The 18861-nt window shown below is 37.1% G+C and overlaps 1 protein-coding gene across 11 annotated transcripts in view; it reads left to right on the top strand.

The window, feature by feature from the left end:
* Window positions 1-18861, top strand: part of LOC116216308 (uncharacterized) — a 108640-nt gene that overhangs the window by 6519 nt on the left and 83260 nt on the right. For 10 of the 11 annotated variants that reach the window (XR_014882018.1, XR_014882014.1, XR_014882020.1 and 7 more), the window contains exon 2: window positions 15608-15744. The exons of the other annotated variant lie outside the window; for it this stretch is intronic. The gene's annotated coding sequence lies outside the window, so the exon portion shown is untranslated. The remainder of the gene's footprint in view (window positions 1-15607; window positions 15745-18861) is intronic. 11 annotated transcript variants of the gene reach the window in all.

Here is an 18861-nt window from a genome sequence, read left to right as displayed (position 1 = left end):
AGAGCAGCTGGCTTCCAATAGACCTATTCCATTAACTAATAACATGACAAGGAAAGTCCCACATTTCTTCTTGGTGTTACAGTAAAAATACAAGGATAATTTTTGATTGTTTTCTTGACATTGTTCTGCAAATGTGTTTTGATAACTCTTTTGCCTTTGAAAGTACTTTTGATTTGAGCTGTAGGCATGTCACAATCTTTCATTCACAAGTTCAAATGCACTATATACAGCTGCCAAAAAAATCTGCTTTAGTATCATTGTCCAGCTTCCCTTTTCTCATTATTGGTTTCTAGTTAGTGCAATGGGAATATGTGGCTGTCATTCAAATAGATGAAAATCTTTGGCATTGAAAAGATATGCAGTGGTAACTGTTTTTTAAAGGAAATATGCCCCTTCCTACAATTGCTTGGTTTCTTGATCAGATAAAACCTATCTTGTGCTAACGTTTAAATAAAATACACTGCATTCTGACCCAACAATAACAAAATCAAATCCACTCAATGCAAAGTTTCATAAGCTCTTAAAATATATTCAGACAGTGTGATGATATTAATAGGGAGGCAGATATCAGGTTTCAGCCAACAAAGCAAACCACGCAGTGGAAAATGAGAAGTACTACGCTTACTGATTTCAGAATAAAAAGGAAGACAAAAGCCCCATCAGAAATTATACCTATAGTCTAATGCCATACATTTATACAGGGACTTATACTGAAATATCTCAAAGATGTTTCACAGGGAGAGACACTTTTATCTCCACATGTAGGTGGTTGAGGTAAAGAGGTTTAGCAATTTGGACTCAGATTTCAAAAAAGCATTTTCCAAGGTATGTCTCAACTAAGACTCCATAAGAAATTATGTAGTATCTCAATAGTTGCCAGTTTGTCGGGCCGTGAGATGATCTGCACCAGAGGGGATGAATGATTCTTTCTAGATCTCAGTAAATAAAGCATATAACTACAAATAATGTAATTAAATTGCTTTAAAGATTATAAAAGTAGGAAGAAAAATGTAGGTAGAGGGTAAATTTTGTGATTGTTCGGATGCTGGGAACCCTGCTTGCATGCAACATGAGACAGAGCCCAGGTGGACAGCCACAGCACTATCTGCAGAGAGGTTCAGTCTCCCTCCCATAACACAGAGCCTTTTATTTAATATAACAAACAAAATTGTATTGCCTGTCTGAGAGACAGAAGCGTTCTTTTTCTCCTGTCCACCAGAGCACATACAGTAGCTGGTACTCAGGAGCTACATTCAGGAACATACTTGTTCAGGCTCTTCCAGCATATTGTCTTACACTATCACATGTGTAGGACTGCACAGTGAGACTTCCAATAGAGAAGGAAAATTCCTGAACACAGAACTGTTAAAAAGGCTTCTCACTAATACAATGGGATTTAATTTTCTCTGCCTGATGATGATCAGCAGATGTTTTGCATACCCATCTTCATTTGTGTGAGGAATAACCAGGACTTTATTAAATGAAGATCACCAGTATGTGAGCAGAGAAACTCCTAACAGAACAAACCAGTCTTTATTTCTGTGTTAAATTTGAAAGTTCATATAGTAGTATGTATTGCAGACAACCAAAAATGCCTGCTTGCTATAGTCTCTTTTTTAGGATTATTAATAGTTATTATATTATAAACTTACTTACCAAGGCTTGAGTATTGGTACATTCACTATAATTGCATGTCCATGATAGGTCTTGGGCAAACCCATGGAAATAGTGAAAAAAAAATCACAGACAGCTTAAATACTAAGGAATGTTTGATTCAGCTTGAATAGCATAGATGACATTGATACAGAGAGTGAGCTGATTTATATACTAGTTCATTTATTAGTGAATTCTTTGTGCAAAAGCCAAAATATTTCTTAAAGTGTTTAAGCTCATTTAACTCTTGGTTTCTGTGGGTAATCAAAATGTTGTCTTCACCTGCTTTGTTGAACAACTAGGAAGAAGTTCTTCGTGGGAATGTCTAGGATCCAATAAAGGTTATAAAATCTGGATGCCCAAATTTATCACAGAAATAGACTCTGAAACAAATTTCACTCTTGGCATTACTGTGCACCTGTGACCCCATGAAGGAAGAAGTTAGAAAACTGCATAGGCAAGTTGTCCTTGTGTCTTGAATTTTTTCTGTTAATGGGCTTAAGTGCTGCTGCTACTATATAAACACAGGAATTGAAGCACAGGTTGTCTAAATGCATTGCATTTGAAAAATTGATCGAATTTGGTTCACTGTCAAGGATTAAATAGCTGCACTGCTTGATATCGAACAACTGTGCACAGTTGAACCATGCATTTTCTTCTGAGCTATGCCAGGTTGTACTGTATAATGTTATTTTGTTAATGCAGACATTTGTTATTTGTGTACATACTCCTTTCTTCGATGCAGTAGAACACAGTAAGTACTGCTAATGGGTTGTGACTGTCACATCATCTCTGCCTCTAACCAGAATTATCTCTACAACACTGTGTACTGCACCACAGAGGCAAAGCAATTGGCCTGACATGTTGGGGCTGACATTCTGGATGAGAGATTTTTGTGCCCACAAATTGTTGATGTTCTCTGTCTTATCAGCTGCTAAGGAAAATACATTTATGGGTTTCTAAAGGCTCATCAGCCAATGATGATTATATGGGCTTCTATCTATTGGTACTATCTATGGCTCAATTAACTTTGGAAGAGCCTGTGTTCAGCACAAATGATGCTCTGGGGATATTGTGTTTAGGTGATCTCAGTGTTATGCTAAGATAATCATGTTCTTCCATAATACTGATACTGTCCCTACCAGAAGAGCTAGATATCTTCTGTTCTTTCCTCTTTGCCTGGTTTACTGAGGCAGTTGCACGAGGTTTTATTCTTTACCTCCTCTCTACCTTGCTCACTCTGGATAATTCTTCCTTTTTTCTATATTCACTATTATTTCTTTTTCTGACTTACACAACAGTGGAGTTTATGATTGTTTTACATAAGCTGGCTCAAGCTTTGATACTGGGTGAGTAATATTTAATTTGTAATTTGTATGCTCTAAGTTTTGTGAGAAAGTAATGATACTTCAGTCCTTATAGATTACTCATACTAGCTGTAGCCCATGTCAATAAAATTCAAGAACAAGCTGAAATCTATGGAGATATAGTGATATCGTCCGCAAGAAGTTTACAGCTGAGAAATACTGGTTTAAGAACTACAAGAACAGTGGCTTACTGTAAGTGAATTAAACAGACATTTGAATTTCAAGCTCCAGGAAGTAACCGCCACCCTACAAAGGCAACTCAATATAACTCACCGATTTCCATTTCTGATAATTATGTACGTGGTATTTTGCCACAAAAAATAATAATAATGATAAAAAAATAAAAAATAAAATAAAAAAAACAGAAGAAAACAACTAACTGGTATAGTGTATTTTAAAAATACCTAGATTATAGAAATTCATTTCTTAACTACATAGTGGCAGAAAGAATTGGTGCGTTCAACCTTCAGTGCACTGTATAAACTTTAGCTAATATTCCCTATTTCTGTGCCTTTTTCACAGCTATCCTGTGAATTAAAGACAAGCATATACCTTCTCAGTGGAGTTTTTGTGTTGATAGGTACTTATACAGAGAAGTCACCCTTCCATCCAGTGGAAGACTGCCTAAAGGAAATAGGCAATATTGTTCATCCTCAAGAAGTCACAAGACTGATGTAAGAAAATAGGAATGGGAAAACACATTAACTAACAATTGAGGGAAGAACTTGGTTAATACTTTATTTTACTGAGGTGAGATACAGGTTAAACATTAGTGAGCTTTTACATACATAAAATAAATCACATATTTTTAATCATGCCTACTAAATGAGAGGGAAGTGTCATAAGAAAAGCTGCAAATTTGGATCTAAATAGAAAATGTGGTGAATGATATATTAATCAATATGGAATAACAATTTTAGAAACTATGTATCTTATTTTTCTACTAGAATTTATAGAATTTATGAGTTCTGTCTTTCATTTTTGCTACATATTTAATGCCTACTGAAGAGTTAAATGGCAAAAATAATTTCATTTCATATCAGCTCAGTTGCTACTCTTCAGGCTTTTACAAGACCCAGCTTATTTTGTTGGAAATATTAGTAGTCCTTTCGTTAATGCTATAAGAAAAAAGTTATAGAACATGTGTTCGTAGGCATAATTTTTGATGTATAGTTCCAGATGTGAGTAAGGACGCTATATTGTATGTTCTGAGGTTTTCCTATTGAGCATTTCTGAAATTTCAGAAATGAGCACTGAGTAGGTCTAAAAGATTCAGTATGGGGTGCATGAGAGATGTTTTTGACACAATAGGGTCAGAAAAGTTAAAGACACGTTCTTTGCTGGCAATTTTGGCAGAAGTACTAAAACACAATGTGGGAACTGCAAACCTTATGACATTCAGTAAAACGTGAAAGGCTTCTAGTCTGTAATATATGATTTGATGTCATGTATATGGGTTGGTAGCTTTTGCACAATATATAACAAATCTCACTTTCTGTCTGAAGTTTGAAAAGATTTTCCCAGTGTAAATAACTCATGACTGAAGTGCAGCGTGAATTTAAAACCTCCTACTGTCCAAGTGTAAAAAAGCTCATTCCATGATGTTGCAAATAATTCATTCTGTATTCTTAGTTATATGGCTCCATATAATGGGATAAACCATTATGAGAAATGAACTTCTGGCATCAAAATGAAAGATTTATGAAGACTGCTTCCCTACTACAAAAGTAGGGAATAAATTACCCAGCCATGTCACTGGAACTTGACGTTCAGTCACAGTTCCTCATTGCTGGATCTTTTATTTGCTGCTCTTGTGTGGGCTGCAATAAATATAACATGGTTAGACCTTTCTGCTTTTGCTAGTTGAGCTCCCCTGTCTTCCATCATTGGAATGCAGGATTGTATCCTGGGAGGTAGCACCAATGTACTTCGCAATTAGTTCAGAAAAATGTCTGCAAGCCTTTCTTTGTAACAGTATTTATGTTGTACTCAACTGTGTTTGCTCTTAGGGGTGTGGGAAGACATGATATGGTGAGTCCATTGTACTTAAAACACCTGTTTGACCAGCATAGGGACTGTCAGCAGTAGAGAAGTAATCTAAACATGCAGAAAGGTGAAAGCACCTATGAGCAGCTGTACTGGATCTGGCCAAAGCTAAATCTGGGTCTGGAAGCAGACAGTGCAGGAAAGAGTAAGAATTAGGTAAACCCAGAGAAAATTCAGTTCTGATATCATTTTAAGAATGATGCACCAAAGTTCAATGTGAAACCTTGTCAGAAGAGCAGTGATGAAATGACTGGGGCATCTAACCTATGTGTAGCAGCTGAGAGAACTGGCACTGTTCAACATGAAAAACTATTGAGTCCTTATCATATCTACTATTAAACTTAGATTACTAACTAAATGCTAGCTTTGACCATGACTATGATCTTTCATCCCTCCGTCCTATCCCACCTTTCTCTGTATTTATTCACTTTCCTCCTCATCTGGTGTCTTAAAGCTCCAGCTCTTTATCTCCCTGCCATCATCTCTAAGTGATCTGAGTCTTTGCCTTGTCTTTGAGAAGTCTGTCCCTTGTTCTCAGCTCTTCCTTGTTTTCTCATGGGGAGCTGCTTGCAGATGTGCTGGGAACTTATGTGCCTGCTAATCTGGGCATCATCAATGCCTGCCATTTTTATGAACTGTCTTCTACTCTTCTTTCTGGCACTTTCACACTCGAGTATACCTCTGTTTTCCGTCCCTCCAATCTTAGCTTACCTATTACAGGTCTCTCCACCACAGTCATTTCATATACTCCAATGTTCCTTCTGACCTGAAGTCTGCTTCCATAGTTTGCTGAAGTCTTTATCCATAATTTGCTCAAGCCTGCATCCATATTCATCCTTGATGTACTTTTGTTTCCTCCTTCTATTATGTCAAATTGTTTTTTGAACATATGTATAGTACGTTTTTTTTCATCCACAACATTGCATGGTAATCGGTTTACTATAAATCTGTTCAGTGAAAAAAAACGCTTCTTTTCATTTGTTTTACAGCTGCTGCCTAAGAGTTTGCTTTGGCATCCCCAAGGTCTTATTTCAGGAGAAATAACAAGTAATTAGCAAATATTAACCTTTCTATTTCAGTCACAATTCAAAGTCTTTATCTTCCATTAGTCATTTTTTTTTCAAAGCTGAAGAATCAGAATTCATTTCTCCTTTTCTAAATATCATTCCATACTCTTCCCTCTCCTTGTTTTTCTCTCATTCTTCTGCTCTGCTAATTTTTGAGATGTAAGAAGTAAAGGTGTGCACAACACACAAGATACAGGCAGGCCAAGGGATTGAGCCACAGCTTGATATTGTGTCACAGCACTGTTCTCTGTTTATTTCTTAGTCATTCTAATTCCATTTATTTGTTTTGCCCATATTGAGCAACACTGTCTGAAGGATGTATCCACAAAAACTCCAGAATCATTTCCTGTGTTGTGGTAAGTAATCAACAGCCATAAATGTAGATGTTTTTTCCTTCATCACAGATTCATTTGTATTTATTCTTATTGAATTTTCTCTGGCATTTTTTACACACTTCTTTTGCAATTCTTTGCAATCTTGAATTGATGAATATTTTGCTGTCATCATCAAGCCTCATAACTTTTTACTTACTTCTGTAAATCAATCAGATAACACAGGTTCCAGCTCATTTAGTTTTTCAAATAATCTGAATAGATTTGTGCTGCGTTGCTTTCATCTGCCAAAGGGACCTAGGCTGACCTCCCATTAAACTATATGCGTGCAACTCTTTGCTAGCATTCCAAACTGAATGCTAGCAAAGGTTTCTATTGAGTTGTGTGATAAACAAGTCAGACTTCCTGATCAATACTTTCCCAAGCTGCTATTCCATCTCCTCAAAGACAAACAAACAAACAAAAAAAAAAACAGTCATGTCTTGCATTTTCCTTGGATTGTACTGGCAGATTCAAGCAGTATAAGTCGTATAAGTGACACTTGTTTGAGAATTTCTTGTCTGAGTTTCTTTAGTCTTCTGAGTGAAAGTCACCTCCCTTTGACAATTTGTGTCTGTTTTAGTGATTTATTCTACAACTTTTTCTCCTGACATTTCAGTTTGAGACAGTTCTTCCAGCTCCCCTTTGAAAAGGCGGAATGCTCAGTGAGTTTCTCAGTAATGCATTAGAATCAAGTAGCTACTTTTCTATAACTATCTTCTGCAAGTGCTCCAATTAGGCTGTGATCTTTTATCAGCCTTAGAGGCTCTCTGGCAGGCTTTCTGCTTCTGATTTTTTTGAGGAAGATTTTTATTCTTTTTTTCTTCTTCCTGTAGAAAGTTGTTTTTCACAGTCACTTCTGTCTTTTTTTACTCTAGTTTTATTTCTGACTCACTTTAGATTGTACAGCTTTCTATTTTTCTTTATTGTAGATGATTACAATTTGAATCATGCCTTTTCATTTCTAATATTCCTCTGTACTTTGATGCTTAATTCTGCCAATCTTTATTTTTGTTGTCTCAAAATCTCTTAACGGTCACATACGATTTGCTGAGTGTCTAGAATGTCATCTGTAGACATTTCTGTACCACTTGTATGTAACTTTTTTTCCCCCTTTTCTAACCCACTAGTTATGTTTTCCTGGGGTAGATTTTCAGTCTGGGCTTTTTAAGTATGTCAAGAAGATAGATTATGAATACATCATGATCACTATTTTCAAAAGTTGCATTTTAAGTCAGAATCTCTGCTAGGTTCAGAAATCAATCTATCAACAGTCCAGTCTCTTTATTTTTGGAAGTTCTCTGGCAAGTTTCCTCAAGAATTGCAGTCTCCAAAAGCATAGTTACTGCATGAAGTGACTGTTGCTCATCTGTGTGTGTTTTCTGTGTTTTCTACCTCTCAGGTTGGTCTGATCATATTCAGTATGTCACCATCAACCTCTTGATGAGGTTTTCCGTTTCATTTTACCAAGCTTTGAAGATGTCTTGCTGGTAGGGTTTAAACCCAAACATCCTAGGTCAGACTTCTAACATTTGTATAGGAAGAAGGAAATATTTACTAATACTGTGGTCTTGTCACCTGCTCTGTGTGTGTTGAGATGTCATCGTGTCCTATCAGAATGATATTGATTCGTGACTTAGTTTGTGTTTTTTTAAAGGTTAGCAACTTTTTATAACTTGACCAGAATAGGATGAGTCATTCCAATATATGCTCTTTCCACAGTCTTTCGTTTTAAAACTCCCCTGAAATCTTTCTAGCTTCAAATGCCTACTCTGTGATTTTGTTTGGTGTTGACAAAGACTTTCCTCTATAGGTCTGTTCCAAGGGGTCCTAGGCTACTAATTAATGCTTTTCATTTATAGTCCCTCTTTTCTGATCACTCAGAGAGACAGAGAGAGACTGGTTAGCCAAAATGCTGTTTTTTAGAACTTTTCAATAACTTTGTACCAGTTGCTTAGGTCACTGCATGTCTTCTGTTAAACAAATATATGCCTCAACTGTTAGGGTGGAAGTTTCTCTCTCCTGGAGAGGAGAAAGTTAGACCAGAGCTGGAGAAAAGACTATTAGCCTGAATTTTGCTTCTCACAACAGATTTGTTCAGAGATATCTCTGTTATGTCCACAGAAAAATGCATTCATTTATGTAATCACGCCATAAATTCCTTATAAATTATACGAATGAAAGCAGATATCTAAAATAAGTGTCACAACTATCAGTGGTTCTGAGTAATCTCTGAGCTGGAAATAATTTAAACCAAACAGTAGAAAACAGTGAGAAGACAGTGAAGTTGGGAAATACATTTCTCAGTAATGTATATAATTTAATTCAAAGCTGGTAGACCGTGCCTCTGGAGAACAAGAATTGACCTTTCAGAAAATTCCCCTGGGATTTGCTTCCCAAGACTGTGTTTTGCAGTTCTAAGTTGTAAGAAAAAATAATACTTGATGTGAGATAAAGATGTACAACTGAAATGGTTCTTTCACAGAAAAGATTCAGAAAGATGTATGAAACCTGCAAATTTTCAGACCATTTGAAATGTTGATAATGAGATGAAAGACACTTTTCTGGCTGAAAATGAAACTTTGTATATTTTCAACACAGTGACTCTAAGGTCAATAGAAATCTGTGAGTTCAATATTTCACTGACTCTTCTAGCAGCTAATGAAGGCTGAATTAGACCAAGAATTGGGTTAGTGTATGTCGTTATTCTAGGGCTCGTGTTCAGTGAATGACCAAAACCATCTGCAAAATATTTCTGAAGGGAATGAGCAACATATCGCTGAATATTGCACTGAAGGAGAAACTGAGAATTCATTTCCAGGCTCAACCTGGCTTGCTGCTTCCTTGTAATAAGAGAACATTTCTACATCAGCAGCTTATAAATAAAGTCTTCTCATTGAATGTGGAAAATATTGCACACACTGTGTAATGTATATTTTAAATAAAAAAGTCTCTCTTGTTGGATTGGCAGCTTGAGGCTGCTCCATTAGCTCAACAGCAGACCTTGTGGGCCCCTTGGCCTCATCCCATCAACTCTAGCTTAGCTAGGGAAGTTAATTTAGAATTTGGCATGGGCACAAATTTATTTAAGGCAATGTTTGTTAGGTTCTAGCTGGTGGATGGAAAATATTGTATTTGGTGCCCAAATTATGACCTCCTGTGTGGAACTCCAACTTAAACTTAGAACTAAGAGTAGGAGAAAATAAAAAATGTAGGCATAGATGTACTTCATGAGTTTCAGCTACAATGGTTTCAGCTAGCTAAAATGCTCAGCAGCAGAACTCACAAGAAAAAAAGCCTCATCCTAAAAGATTCAATGTGTCCCTGGTCCCTAAAATTCCTTATCAGTTAAGAAAGTTCTAAGAGAGTTTACTAAGTGAAAGAGATTAACAGAACAAGATTTTAGTGGATCTAACTTGCTAAAAAAATAATCTCTATTTCCCCTTCAGTCAGAATTTGCTGTCAGGTACTTTCAAGGACTTTTCTTTGAGCAAATGCAATTTTCTATTTCTTTTTATTAAGGAGAAATTCACTGTATTTCTGCACTGCTAGTTCTGTCTACCCTTCAGCAGTTTTGCCCTAGCTCTTCATTTTGTAGATGACTAATATTGTCTCTCCTCATCTTTCTCACCCTATTCCTGCTTCCAGCTCTCATAAGCACTGTCATTACCTTGGTTTCTGTGGCCCACATAGGCTTTAACCAGACCAACGTTAAAGAACCATGATGCCATTGCTGGGGAAGCAAAGGAACTTTAATAATAAGCTTCTTTTATGAGAAAAGGAAACCTTTCTGAGAAAGAACAAATAAACTTGCCCTTTGTTTTGAAATTTCTTCTGTTTATTTTCAGCTCAATACTATATTTTTTCCATGTTGCTAATGTTTTCAGGTGTCATACTTATTTTTTATGGTTATTATGACTTTAACATTCATCAAAACCAAATAACTAAAATTGATTTGGTTTAGACATAGCAATAGTATGAGTCATGTTAGTAAATTTGTTCAACCATTTACTGAAGTGTGGAATCTTATATTCATTTGCAATACGTACATACTTGAGAGGAATATTGCTTAATGGCTACCCTTGTGAAGACATTCCTTTGTGTCCTTCTCCATTTGTAACTTATTCCTGCTATTGCCATGCACTTGTGACTTTCCTCCCCTCTATTTTTGTCTTCTACAAAGACATGATGCAAGAGCTCACATGGAAAGCTGCATTTGAGAGGAGGCAATGTGAGCAGTAACCAAGTTACCCTTTGTCCTCTTAAAGCAGGAAGCAGGTTGGAGAAAAATAAGGGTAATATTCTGGTTAGCAAGTCAGAAAAACGAACATATTGAAATTTTCTTGAAAGAAATGCAAGCTATACAGGCTTTACTGATTTGCTACAGGAAGATAGAGGGGTCAGAGTTATGGAAGCCAAACTGGCACTAGTCTTGCATTACTCCAGAATATGAGCCCTCTTTTTCGAAAACTAAGAACAACATATGCTTAGAAATTATCTTACGTTTGGCTAAAGGCACTAGCAGTCTGTTTCAATGTGAAATCAGATATAGTTCTTTTCCTCCAAATAAGCACAAGATAACCTGAATATGTTTGAATATGAATATTTGTTGCTGAAGCTTTTAAAGGTTGGTAACTTCTACAATATCGTTGCTACAAATGACTGTTTCTCAGATATACAGTCAAGATTTGACAGCATAAAAATAATTTTTGAGTACTGATAGAATAGTGGAATAGATGGAATAGTTGCAGTCGCTTTGGCAAGTATATATCTGTATTTCATGAATCTTGTTCATTCACCCATACTTTTCTAGAATAATGACACACTCTATCCTTTTTTTCTCAAGATCAGCTTTCATAATTATATGTAGAAAGAACTGTAAATTAAACACAAATCTGCTTTAACAATGTATTATGATAGCCTTTACTTTACTGGTCAGTAAATGAGAAGAAAACCTCTTCTAATCTTGCAAATACGTCTTCCCAAACTCTAACAGCAACTGCATTTCTCCTTCCCAAATGACTGTAGTTTCTAAGTTGCTGATTGAACTGCTATCTGATGAAAAATCTGTTGAAATGTGGAGTAACTGAACTGATAAATGAGTGTCAATAATTTGACTAATCCTTGGTAGCAGAAAGTCCACATGAAGTGCTTGAACTTAAAGGCATATGCACAAAATGACAGTTCTGCACACTACTATGTTAGCATTTTCTAATGAAACCATTATAATGTCATAATGAAAGCAAATAGAAGATGTGGTTTTATTCATTCTGCTAAATGATAATGATAGTTGTTACTTCTTTTAAGTGAAGTGTACCTATAAAGTTGGTACTTCCATGGAAAGTAGGTTTTGTGTGGTTCAAAGAACATCTGAGATGTAATTTACAAGTACATTTATATCATGAAAAATGAGAAACCTTGTGAATGTTGTGTGTGAATCTAGTAAGTCACCTTGAACTCTTGTGCTACAGAAATGCATTTGGTCATTCTGAAAGTAATGCCTCCTATTTATTTCCATGGAAACTCCAGCAACAGATACGAAGAGCATAATTGCACTCTGATAGAGCAAATTCACAGCTACAAAACACTATTTCCCAGTGTATTCACTATCATTAGCTAAGCATTTTCACTTGTAATGAACAAGAACCTGCATATCATGCTCATAAAAATCTGCAGCAACAGAAGTGACTTACTGTTTCACAGCTGTTGTGATGGTGTCATTGTTAGGAAAACGTTGCCCATGCAGTCCATCTTTCATCGGCCCAAACAGATGGAAGTCAGGACAGTTCAGTGGGTGAGGAAGGACAGTGCAGCCAAGATTGGCAATGTGCTCCATGGTCTTCAAACCGGTATGGGCCTGGTGTTATGACGTTGCAAGAGAAAGGTTGTCTTCTTCTCTGGTCTGACTCTGGAAGTTTGAGCCTTCATCTTAGTCAGCATCATGATGTAGCAGCCAGAGTTAATGATTTGTCTGGAATCAAGGCAATCCAGAAGAATCACCTCTTTTCCGTCCCAAAAAACAGAGCACTTTATCTGCTAAGATCTGAACTTTTTCTTTGATGGGATTTCACACAGACTGTCATTTTGACTCCAGCTTGAAATCACTGTCTGCAGCTGTAATGGAATATTGACAGGAAGGTTCAGCCTCTCCTGCCATATCACCAACATCCACCTCCGATGTTACGGGCCAGCACAGTAGAATAAGAGGTATTACTTTACAAGCAGCCTTCATACATTAACTGAGGCAAATTATTTTATTGTAATGTGTCTGTCACAAAGGCAGCTTAGCTAAGCTTCTGAATATAAATAGTAAATATTAATAGCCTGACCTCAGGAGAATTCTCCTTATTTGTTTAAGCTATCATCTCAGAACTGGTGTTTGAAGAAGATGCCAATACAGTCTGATGCAAAGTAAAACAGCTGAGTTTTGCACACTGCTTCTCAAGTAACTGTTGGGGTCCAATGTAACAGTGATAGCCGTAGCAAATACTTTTAAAAGCATCCCTGAGCAAGTCAAGCGACTTTTCAGTATGTGGTGCATGTAAAAAATCTTCTTTGGACAGGTTCAGTAGTATTCCTTGGCACACTGACGTTTTTATAAATGATGCCTTCTGCATTTAATATTTTTGTGGAAGCTGTTTGCATGTTAGTGTTTGAGATGGGCCAGCTTCAAAAGTTTTGGAATTCAAAATTCAGCTAAGTGTTTAAAAGTACAGAGCTTGTCCAAGTCTTATCCAACCTCTCAAATATGAAAAGTCAGAGCTGAAACAACCTAATGGGAATAACATATTGCCCTCCAATGAAGTCAACCTTGTAACCCCTTTTGTTTCTGTCCTATTTTTTTTTTTCCTTCCTTATCTTCCTTTCTGTGGTACTCCTGAGGTAATGATTGTCCCTCAGACCAAGTCCTTTTAGCTGTATATTTTCTAAGGACAGATCGCTTTTACAAATCTCACAGACAACAAACCAGATCCTCTGTACCCAAGTTTATATTCTCCCCTGGGCCATTTTATATCTGTTCCATTATGTAATTTTTGTGCTATTTTGCTTTCTTTTTTTATTTTTTTCTTTTCATGAATGTGTGATTGAAGTAACGTGTCTTACCCCTGGAGTGGAAAGCCAATAACGCTGGTGGCTCCTACGTTCAACACGACTTTTTTGTAACTCAGTAGAGGCTGGAAAGGAAATTGTGTCTCCTGTCCAAGCAAGTTTGCCCTTACCATAGGCAACTCTATCAGTCTTCAGGGAGCAAACTAGGAAAGAGCTTTCCACTCCCTGCTGTTATTTTTGTGTGGAAATATGAAAGAGAAAGAACAGGTTGAACTAAAAAGAAAAACAAATCCTTATTTTCTCAGGCTTTCTAATTGGTTTGTTGTTGTTGTTTTGCCCGCAGTATTTTCTTCTTATAGATAAGGTGAACATAATGCCTGAAGAATTTCCTTATTGCTCTCCTCTGGAGACACTTGTAAAAGAGCAAAAAATCAATACAGCCCTTCAGGGGCTCCAAATCATTAGTAACTGTTTCTCCGAATAAAGGACTGACAACAAGTAGCTCAGAACAGCAAGGCATTTAAAACCCAATACAGCAGATTAGCAGCCTGAGTTGTAAGGAGGGCTGTGGTGGTGCCACAGAGGCAAGCCTGTTCCTACTGCTGTTCTGCCTGATCATAGTAAAAACTTCCATTACCCGTTTCCCTCCTTGTAAATCTGTGCTAGTTAGCTCTTCCATTTTTCTCCTTAATTGTTTTCTTGGTGCTGTGGTGGCCTCCCTGCCCGTACTGTTACCACTGTGGTAGGAGTGCTACTACAATGTGAGTGTAGTCATAACACCATTTTCCTCCTCTCTCCTCAGCTTCCCTTCACAGTTCTTGTTCTTCAGCTTGGGAACATTTTTCCATAGCTCTTAAACTCCTTCTTTTATGGAAAGCTGACCTTTTAATCACTCCAAAACTCATGCAAATCCAGATTGCAGAAGGCTGAGCCACTTCGCAAGCCATATAGGTCGGCAAGGCAAGCAAAAATGGTCACTTTTCCATGAAACTGTGGGCATTGTGAGACCCAACTAGAAACAACCACTGGGTCTATTTTCTCTGCTGAAATGCTTTATTCTATGAGAGCATGTTAAAATATAGAGACACAATTTTAGTGAAAAAGTTCACACAGAAAGAGTAAACAATCAGGAAAATTGTTTTTATTTGCTTTCTCTCTTTGTCTGAGTGGTAGCCTTAAGCCTACATGAATTACTATGATGGGGAAGGTTTTTCTAAGCTCTCTTCCTGAATAGTTCTAGAATGCTTCTGGAATCCATTCTCTGTTAGGAAAGCACAGAAAGTACCTTTTCCCCAGCCCTCATAGTCTAGTTTAGTGAATAGAATATGTGATTGCAAAAGGGAAAAAAATAAAAGGAAAAAGGCATATTGCCATCAGGCAGACTAATTTAAGGAGTGGACACACATCAACTAATCCATGGTCATCCACAAATAATACCATAGTTTTAAAAAGGTTACTTTACTAAAATATTCATGACAGAAATGTGGGCACCCATAATAACTGTTGCATGCTGCCAAAAGAATACATATTCTTAAAAAAATATGGCAAGTAATATGGAATTTGTGGCCATTTATCTTATAAACCTGTTTCCTGTTTTAGACTCTGTGGCTCAGAAATTTACTGCTGTAAATTGCACAAATCCATTGACTTCTAATTTATAGTAACTTAAAACAGAGTCTAGAATGTGTCTAAACAGATCTTGAAAACCTTAATTCCTTATGTACTGTCTTTTGTCTTTCTATACAGAACAACTACAAAAACTGTATCTAAAATAGAGGTATGGAAATTACCAATCATAAAGGGCATGTGACTGACATAAGCAACATATTTTCTCCCTCTTACACACGTATGTATGCCCTGGAAAGGCTGTTTCAAAAGGGGCTTTCCTTTTTTTTTTTTTTTTTTTTTTTTTTTGAGGCAGAGGTGAGAAATAGTTTTGGAGATTATAGAGTGGTGTTTCCAGATATAACAGTCCCTGCTTTAGGCTCAGATGGGGGAGTTTTCCCATTTCCCCTCTCTGCTTATCTTAAATTACACTGCTTTTTTGTCATAGGTATAATCCTTTGATGAGAATACCTTGATGGTATTTTAGAAGAGGAAGAAAATCCATCTCTACACTAGAGACTTTGGCTATTACTAATTGATTCTACACGGAGAGCACACAGTGGGGACAGACTTCAGTCTGAAGCGGTGAGACAAAGGACTTCCGACCTTCTTTGAAGTGTTGTGTGTGGAAGCTATTGAAAGTGTAAAAAGTATCTCTATGCCTGCACAGGTCTTCTGTTGGGAGCATTAAGGATGGGGACCTTGGGACACCTTTTGCATGTAGCACTAAGCTCACCCTTTAGAAAGAGGGAGGGTGGTGAAGGCACTCAACCTCATGGCTTTTCTCATCAGTTATAGAAATATTCTTGGTATGACATGCAGTGCCCTCCTCAATACTTTATTTTCACTTAGAAATTTATCTAGCAGAACAACCATGTAGAAGTGTAAAATTAATCATTTGTCCTCTCTGTTGCTGATCGGTGAGATCCCTGATGACGGGGATTTTTAATTCAAGCCTGTGTCCCAAGCGTGAGCAGCATAAAGGTGGTAGAAAAGAGCACCTTCTGGCAGCAGCAGATGATATCCACGTGGCAGAGATGAGCATGCCAACATAGGTACCTGGTCTGCAACTTCAGCTACAATAGCCACCCAGGCAGCACAGTCTACCCTGCAGAGGCTGCCCCAGGCTTCGGCAGACATAACTCAGGTTTCACAGTCTGCTCTTCCCAAGCTAAGTCTAGGTCTCTCTAATGACATGGCAGCTGGGACAGGAAAGGCTTCCGCAGTCTGGTACAGTTTGCGGGATCCCTTTGGTCTTCTCTTGTCCTTTTTGTAGCTTAATGAGGAAGGGGAAGGATTTCACTTTTTTTTATAAGGTAATGATGTCATCTTTCCTTGGGGAAAATGTTGTATACCTGCATTGGTTTGATGCAGCCTAGTACAGTTCAGTGAGAAATTATTGTCCTAGGCAGCATCTTTGTGATCACTGAAGGATGGGCACAATCCCTGACAGCAGTGGTTTGCCAGAGAGGGAAGATGAAGCCTACGTATGTCATGGAAAGCTGCATCCCATCTTCCTTACCCTCCTCTAGGTGCGCTAGCTGTACACTCCCATCTATGCCTTCACAATGGAGTGGAAGGCTGGGGATGCCAGAGCTGTCAGATTGCTCCAGAAGGCCCATTTGCTGCTGTAATGTAATGTGGTGTGACAGCTTTTTGCTGGGCTAGCAAAGAAAATAAATACTTTTAAGAAACTGCTGCTGATCCAAGAGATGAAACTGAGAAGCTGATAATAGTGAGTGGTTATGAAAGGCAAATGATGGTAATGTAGAATCTTGGCAGCCTTCTCACAAAAGAAAACAATTCATTCCTGGCACACCAGGTAACACTTCAGAGTTACTGACACAAAAGTTTGATTAACTTCTAAAACACAAATAACCAGCCACCCCTGCCTCATTTGAGGACCAGGCAGCAAAACAATTCAGATGCCTTGTGCACTTTTATGATGTCTTCTGTAAGTACTGAGTGATCTCTTTATGAGATCTGACCTTAAGGTTTGGAATTTGCATTCTTTCATTACACTCGAACTATTCCATGTAGATATTCTAGTCCAAGCTACAAGGTCAGAGCTTTTGTTCTCATAATCTAAATGTATAATTTGAGGGACATGTCATGGAATGTTGGGAGGCTTATAAAATGGACTCTTGCTCAAAAATGGGGTTTGTGATGAAGTAAATACTAATTGAACTTAACAGCCTTGTGTAATTTCAAAATCTAGATCTGAGCCTGCATATAAAAACATTTGTCTTGGATTCATTTAGAGTTGATTTTTATTTTTTATGAATGGCATGACTTGAGAAGTTCTTTCTCAATCGGTAACCTTGAAAATAACCACAGTGGGCACATCTCAGGAATACCAGATTTCACCCAAAAGGTGTCTTCAGCAATAGCTTTTTAATTATCCATGCTCTGTGATCAACCCTCCTAAGCTCTGATAACATTATTAAACATGGCATAGACTGATGGAAATTGTTATGGAGATAGCAGGTCAAAACACAAGGTTTTCAATGAACAGGAAATGTTGACATTCTTTGGTTTTATTTTCCAGAAATAAACACGATAAATAAATAGTTTGCTGGATTGAAAAGTCATTATTATTTTTATGGCTCCTAATATTTTCATTTACTTCTGTAACAAACAAACAAAAAAAAAAAATCCAGTCATTTACACTGCTCTAATTCTGACGATGGGGAATTTCTTTCACAAAAGTATTTGCTTTTTATGGTATTTTATTTATTTATGATAGTCAAAAAAGTTAAAATTCCTTGCCTGAAAGGGATAATATTTGGATTGGAATTTAAGTCCTCTGCTGCTCTGTAGGCATAAGAATTACCTCTGGGGGTAGGTTCTCCAGCCAGATGGCACTGAACTTGCTTGGTTGCCAAGACTTTTCCAAGGAGCCTTGACGAAAAAAGTGGGGACTATTGTACAAAAACTTGTCACAGCAAGGTCCCTGTGTATTATGGAAGTGTATTTTCATACTGCATTGGGCTTTGCTTGAATGTGGAAACTGGATCTGAAACATTCAGGATTTTTCCTAAAATAACTGTTTTGGATAGATAACATTTTTTTCTAACAAGCAGTAGTGGAAAACTTCCAACATTTTGTTTGAATTATTTGCAGTTAAGTAGGAAAAGAATACGTGACATTCTTAATGAAACCATAAAACATGTTGCTAGTAAAGATAGATATCTTACAAGTGAATCAGTAATAATCTGCAGGCATAAAAATCTGTCTCAGATAATCAAGTGTGTTTTTAAGTGATATGTTTTGCTGCCTTCATTTTTTTCCACTATGGAAGCCAACTGGTTATTAATGTAAATGAGGATAGACTTTATAGTGGAAGCCTCCACCTATTCAAGTGTGTTTGATTGAGATGCCTCTCAAAATAACTCCAAAAACTGGGCAGTTATTTTTGAGATGAGGCTAAAGCTACATGGTCCTTGTAAAGTTCTTCCAACTGGTTAAACTGGTTCAGTACAAACTACTTTTTACTTTTTGTTATTCATCCATTGTAGCATTTATATATTATGATATCATTACATTATATTCTTCTGTAGCATCAAAAAAAAAAAAAAAAAAAAAAGTCTTGTGACTCTCAAGAGGCTTTGAAGACATTTAGGGCTTGGCTGCCTTTCCTTAGTGGATGGGTGAGCACTGGCCATCATCATGCATTCTGGAGGTTACATTTAGCCTTAAAAC

The sequence above is a fragment of the Meleagris gallopavo genome, chromosome 2 (genome assembly GCF_905368555.1).
Source record: "Meleagris gallopavo chromosome 2, MGAL_WU_HG_1.1, whole genome shotgun sequence".
NCBI classification, from domain to species: Eukaryota; Metazoa; Chordata; class Aves; order Galliformes; family Phasianidae; genus Meleagris; species Meleagris gallopavo.
The sequence above is the reverse complement of the archived record's forward strand: the minus strand, read 5'-3'. Positions and strand labels throughout refer to the sequence as shown.